Raw genomic sequence first — 6,056 nt, 5'->3', positions numbered from 1 at the left:
CAAAAAAACTCAGGACTGAATTCTTTTCATTTCAGATTTCATGTTCTAGTAATGGGTACAGAAGCTTCCTACAGAGTTGAAATGTCAGAGTGTGTCTGACCAACAACAAGCTTGCAGGTCAGCATAAGACTGGTTAGACAACAAAACTGAGCAGCTGTTACTTGAATACATGCTTTTAAAAAGTCTGACATCTATCCTCAGTAATACATTATTTCCATCTGCGCAGTTCTTTAGTCCCCAGTGCAACATTTGTGTATGTGCTTTGTCAAATGTTTCCATGTCTCAGCCTTCCTAGTTACTCTGAGATTGTTCCTGAAGGTCTGTCTTCTCCATCTGGTATTTTTGTAATGAAAAGTTACAACAGAGAGTATATTTTTTTATTCTGATGTCATATTGTATGTCGTGCATAGGCTTCAGCATAATCATGTTCTTGCTAATTCGTATATTGCTTTAGGAATGGTGTAGTGCTAGAAGCTAGAAAAAGTGGTTTAGAAATGTAAAATGTTCTTCCCTGCTAGCTTAAAACTCAGCTCTCTGAATGAACAATGCTGCTAATGCATGATCTTCTTTCAGAACAGTGAGGGTACCTTGTATCGTGATGAGGATCAGGTCTTATGCGTGTGATCCTTTCTGTGCTTCAAAGCTAAATACATCTCCTGAAATTGCTATTTGGCATTGCAAAAATCAGAAGCTAGGCTTATCATCTTTCTCTTGTTTTGAAATATGCCATTTTTAAGTAGCAGGTTTTTAAACTGAAGTTTTTGGACTGTTTGGGGATGGTGGTTGTAAACAAGGCTGTTCAGCTTTGAGAGAGACTTCTTATTTTTTCCCTTCCTTACCAAGCTCCTTGAAAGCTGCTTGCTCTTCAGCGTTCTCATCTAATGCTCATCTCATTTAATGCTCATGGTTGAAGGCACAGTGAAGCTGTAGGACAGGAGGGGCCGAAATACCCATTCAAAAGCATTGTGGATTTTCTATGTAGAGTAAGTTTCTCTTCATGAGAAATTACTGCTGCAGCAGAACCCACTCAGCTTAAGCCTGGCCTTGTGTTCTTCCAGGAAACTTTTGCTTCTGATCTGAATTAAAGAATTGTCACACTAGAGTGCTTAGAAACAATTGTTTTGCTGTGCTTTCTGCTAAGTAGTTTTAGTCTGTGGGCATATGGAAATCTGATCTATGCTGCCCATAATTGTTTCTAAATGTGTGCTAAGAGCAGGTGTGTCCCGTGCCACAGGGGCAAGGCCTTCAGAAAGCTCCCTGAGGTTTTCTTGGATGTACTTGAGTCAATGGGAGTTTTGCTTCTGGCTTGGATAAGTGCATGTGCACTTTCTACATTTCACAGTGAAATAGTATGAATGCACCAGTTTAGGTCAGTGCTTCTGAATGCATTGCTGGTTTCTCCTATCAAACTTATTTTTATTTTGGTACCAGATTTCTGTAATAATAAATGTGTCAGTAATGTGCTTATGCATCTGTTTTCGAAAGGGTAATAGGAAATACTTGATTTAGAAGTTTTTCAGGATTTTGGTGCTGTGTGGATCTGATGATCTCACTTGCCACTTTGATCTCTCCTTCATCATCCTTTTTTAATGCTAACTGCAAGCTCATTCAGCCTTTTTCTGCTGCGAGTTCTCATTCTTGATAGTTTTGGAGTCAAAAGAACCTTTTATATTCTCAGTAAGTGTGCACACAACCCACTCTTTGTAATACTAATCTTTAGGTCTCTAAGAATCATTTGCTGCTGCAGCTTTTATAATGTCTACCTGTTTTGTATGTGGCGTTTCTAGTTTTTTAAAGATCTTGGGCAGCTTTGGTTTTATTTCCTGCTGTTTGCCTTGTGTAATCCTTTATCTAGCCCTTTCGTCCATGTGTTTCCTGCCTGATCTTCATGACTTGAAGACTTGCCATGTGGCTGAGTTTTTACTTCAGTCCCTCACCAGCTGGTGCTGTTCTGCCTCACAGCCTGGCCGGGCCCTGGGACTGTTTCTTCACACTTACATGGATTTCATTGCACACTCGCACCTGCCTTCACAAATGACCTCTCCAGCTGCTCAAAAAGGCAGGAGATTGATGGAGAGAAATAGTGAACAAAAGCTTGCTTTAGTTAACTGTTTCTTTTTGTAGAGGGAAGAAGGGATGTGTATTTTTGTAACAATACCTACGGTTGGTCCTAATGCTTGCTTGGCTTTGAAAAACCTACTTGAAAAGCTTTAAGGCTACCTGTGAACCTTGTGAGAATGGGAAAGCCATCTACATAAGGGCTTAAGTTCTTTAGTAAGTTTCTGTGGCCTGTGTTAATATCTCTTGTGAAAATTGGCTCATGTGTCTTGTTACATACTGTAGTAATATCCGAGAAGGATTCTCTTGCTACCTTAAACTAGCTGTGGCTCTTCGAGATGTGACTCTAATTTCTTGCTTCACAAGCTGGTTTAGCAGAAGAGTTGGCTGAGCTTATGCCATGGGGCAATGGTAGCAATCTAAGAAGGACATTTTGGACATTTTGGGGTAGGAAGAGTTCACCATAGATCACTTTATAATAAGCAGTAAGAAGAATACATACGAATGAGGAGAGAGGATGAAAGGAATTGCCACAGAGTGAGTTTCAAGGATGGAGAAGCAAAATGACATAGTGATCTCTATGGAGAATGTCAATGTGGAAGAACTCTAAGAAAAAAAAAAAAGACCACCTTTGTAAGTGGAAGAGAAGAAATGCCACTTGTAAGTAGAAATGCCATCTCTAATTTAAGTAATAGAGCTCCTAGCAAATCAGTCTGGAGACCATTGGTGCCAGCAAAGTCCAAGGTTGAAGTTATAATGAGATACAGAAGTAGTGTGGGTGTTGAGACATTCTTCCCCCAGGGGCTATTACACGGCTACTGCTCCTGGATGGCAGTTTTACAGCTCTGCTGTCAGCTCTGTGCAAATTATGTAGTCACACCTGCTCCTGTGAATCAGAGGACTTTGAGTGGTTTTATGCAATTCTCATACTGAACCTAGATGATAAAATAGAGAGTCCTATCAAGTTTAGTTCTTACAGTTCTCACCAGGACTGCTACCTCCTAGAGTGAGCCTATTCTTACTAAGAGAAAAAGGAAAGAACCACTTAGGGCCTATATAGGAAATAAATGGATTTCAAATCCATTCTCTTACTGTCATACAGAAGAAATTCTGTCCCATGTCAGTAGAGCTGTTGCTTACTGGATCTGGTGTTGAATTCTTTTAGCATGTAATTGGGTCTATTCTGCTTTGTACACACCAATTCTTTATTTCCTTGACTGAAAAATGTTTGATTCTGCAATCTGGAGATAAGGGTACATTCTAGCTGCCTGAGAAAGTCGGGTTCAAGGCCTTCTTCCAAAGTTACTTGAAAATAGTATTTGAATAAAACCTTCTTTTGCTCACCCTAGTGATTCTTTTACAAATTTAGAGCTGCAATCATTTTTCCCTGTACATTTTTTTTCTTAAAATACTTATTAAAGTCTTCAGAGATTAATTTTGCTTCCTGTAAATCTCAAGAGAATTCACATGTTAATTCTGTAATGAAGATGAAGACTTGCCCTCAGGTACACTGGAAATCATCTCTTTAACAGCCACTACAGATGAGACCTGCAGGGGCAAAGGTAAGGAATCAGTTCCTCTGGTCATGTATTTATTTTACTACATTTTCCTGGGGATAGCACAAAGACCGGTGCTTTCAAATGTTGCGGTAATCTGAAGAACAATAAACTTTATCTTTCCATATGTTGAATTAACCCTGTTGCCTTCGTAGTGGAATCCTGCTAGACTAGAAGCAAACAGACAATGCTTTTTGCTTTCTCTTCTAGAAAAGTGTGGTGTTTGTGAAGTTCCCCTCTCTCACAGCTAATCTGTACTAGACTTCATGTTCCAGCTACTTTGGTGATGTTCAGAATACTGAAATGGAGAAAGAGGATGGAAGGCATCAGTGGGCCTTGGTTTCCAAATACTGTGTATTAATTTTGAAGTGATGTTACCTTGATAAGTTGCATGAAAAAGAACATAATATCCACTCTAATTTCTAGGGGTTTTTTTAAGTATTAAGGCAGGGAGATGAGCTAGTGAGTAAAGCAGATCAGTGTTCTGGATTTTTTTGTCGCACCTAGAAATAAATGTCTTCTAAATTAATTTATTTTCTAGAACTTTTTCAATGTATAGTAATCGCTTGAGAGAGATAACATGGAATGCATATGGTCTTATTAGGAGACTATTAAAGAAACTAATATCAGAAGACAACCTGTTTATAACCTGTGGCCAAATTCTGGTTAGTTTACTTCTTGCCTTACAATATTGTGCAGTTCCGCTGTGCACTGAAACAGTTTCTCTGCTTTGTTTTGCACAGGGTTGTAATTTCTGTAGTTTTTTGCAGTGGTTGGTGATCGCTGAAATTTTGGAGAATTGTAATAGACATGTTAAGACCAGTATGAATGGGGCTGTCTGGGAGTGGAGGTACCAGAAGGAACTGCAGCAGCAGCAGAAGGGCTGTAAGAATGGCATGTGCTCAAGTCACTTAGATTAGCAGGTCATTAAAATCCCAGCGTGTGTCTACGTGCAGGTGGTCAGGAGGCAAAGGACCTGGGCAAACGAGCAAATCTTGATGCCTCTTGAGGCAGGACAAGATGGACAGACTGATTATTGGCCATTCCCCAAGGGTACAAAAAGGCCTATCCAAAACCAGCCTAAGAAGAGCCCAAAGTGGTAAGAACTCAGCAGCTGGTGTCCCTTTTTCTCTGCATTGTCACAAGGAGTCCTAGACAGACCTCTTGGATTTTGGAGATTTGGCACCTGAATTTTGCTCAAACTACTTGGATACAAACATCCTGGTGCTTGTGAGTATGTGGGTATGAGGGTATGAGTGAATAAAATCAGTTTTGTTTTAAAATTAAATCGGCTTCCCTTCTTATACTGCCTGGCTTTATGATTTGCTGCGCATCTGCTGCTGCGGTGTTGATTATATAAGAAATAATGGCAAAGGGGATGGATGGATGGATGGATGGATGGATGGATGGATGAATGGACGTAGCCAGGTGTTTTTTAAAGACGTAAAGGGTGGATGCAGTCTAAAGAGAGCATGAAGTGAAAGCGGAGAGCAAGAGCTGGATGCAAAGCTGTTCAGCAATGTATATAATGAGATACTTTTGGAAGACTTAAAATACTAGTCCAGAGTTTAGGGGTATGTTGATTTCTCTGTGGTATTTATTAATCGTCTTGATGTCTGAATGCAACTTAAAAGCAAATTGTTCTGGGTCGAATTTCACCTTTGATTATCCCTGTAAAAGGTCACTGGAGGCTCCTGGACACAATTAAAAGTAGGACTTTTTGTTAAATTCCCACTATGTTTATGGCCACGGTTAGATCAGACCTACATCTTTGTCTGGTTTCTCATCAGAACTTATGACAGAAGTTGGTGATCATGCATGGTCAATGATATCATGACTTGCAATAAATGGCTAAAGAGAGTTCCTCCTGCTCAGTATCAATGTCCAGACTACAGTAAAAAAAAGGTGCAAACCAGCAGAGCTGACTGCTTCATATGAATTTCAACATAAACTGATGTTCCCAAATGGTGCCCTACAAGTAAGAGGTGACCAAGACTTCTGGTTTCCCAGCTACACATTTTGTTTCTATCTATGTTCTAAGTTGAAGATCCCTGCTTAGTAGATAAATTTCGAGGCTGATCTCTGCTTTGCAATAAAAGCAGCCACTAACCTGAAATCAGAGGTGACTATATGACTGGGCTTTCACTTTTCACTTACTTCACGCCCAGATGACTTTCTTCCGCACAAATTTTGAGTATTATTGCAACTGCAGGGAGGTCTACAATGCTGGGTGTGCAAATAGAAAATGTGGTTTGTACCTGGGAGATTCACACTCCAAGACTTGTGCTGATGATCAATAAATACATGGCTGATTACAAAGTGTCTTGGTATCCTCAGTTTTCCTATGTATTAAATATTAAAGTACTTTTTTTTTTTTCATGTGAAGAATGACTGTAGTTGGCAAAATCATTGAAATGATCACATGTCAAATAATGGATGTGA

The sequence above is a fragment of the Nesoenas mayeri genome (genome assembly GCF_963082525.1).
Source record: "Nesoenas mayeri genome assembly, chromosome: 4".
NCBI classification, from domain to species: Eukaryota; Metazoa; Chordata; class Aves; order Columbiformes; family Columbidae; genus Nesoenas; species Nesoenas mayeri.
This window is presented reverse-complemented; position numbering follows the sequence as displayed.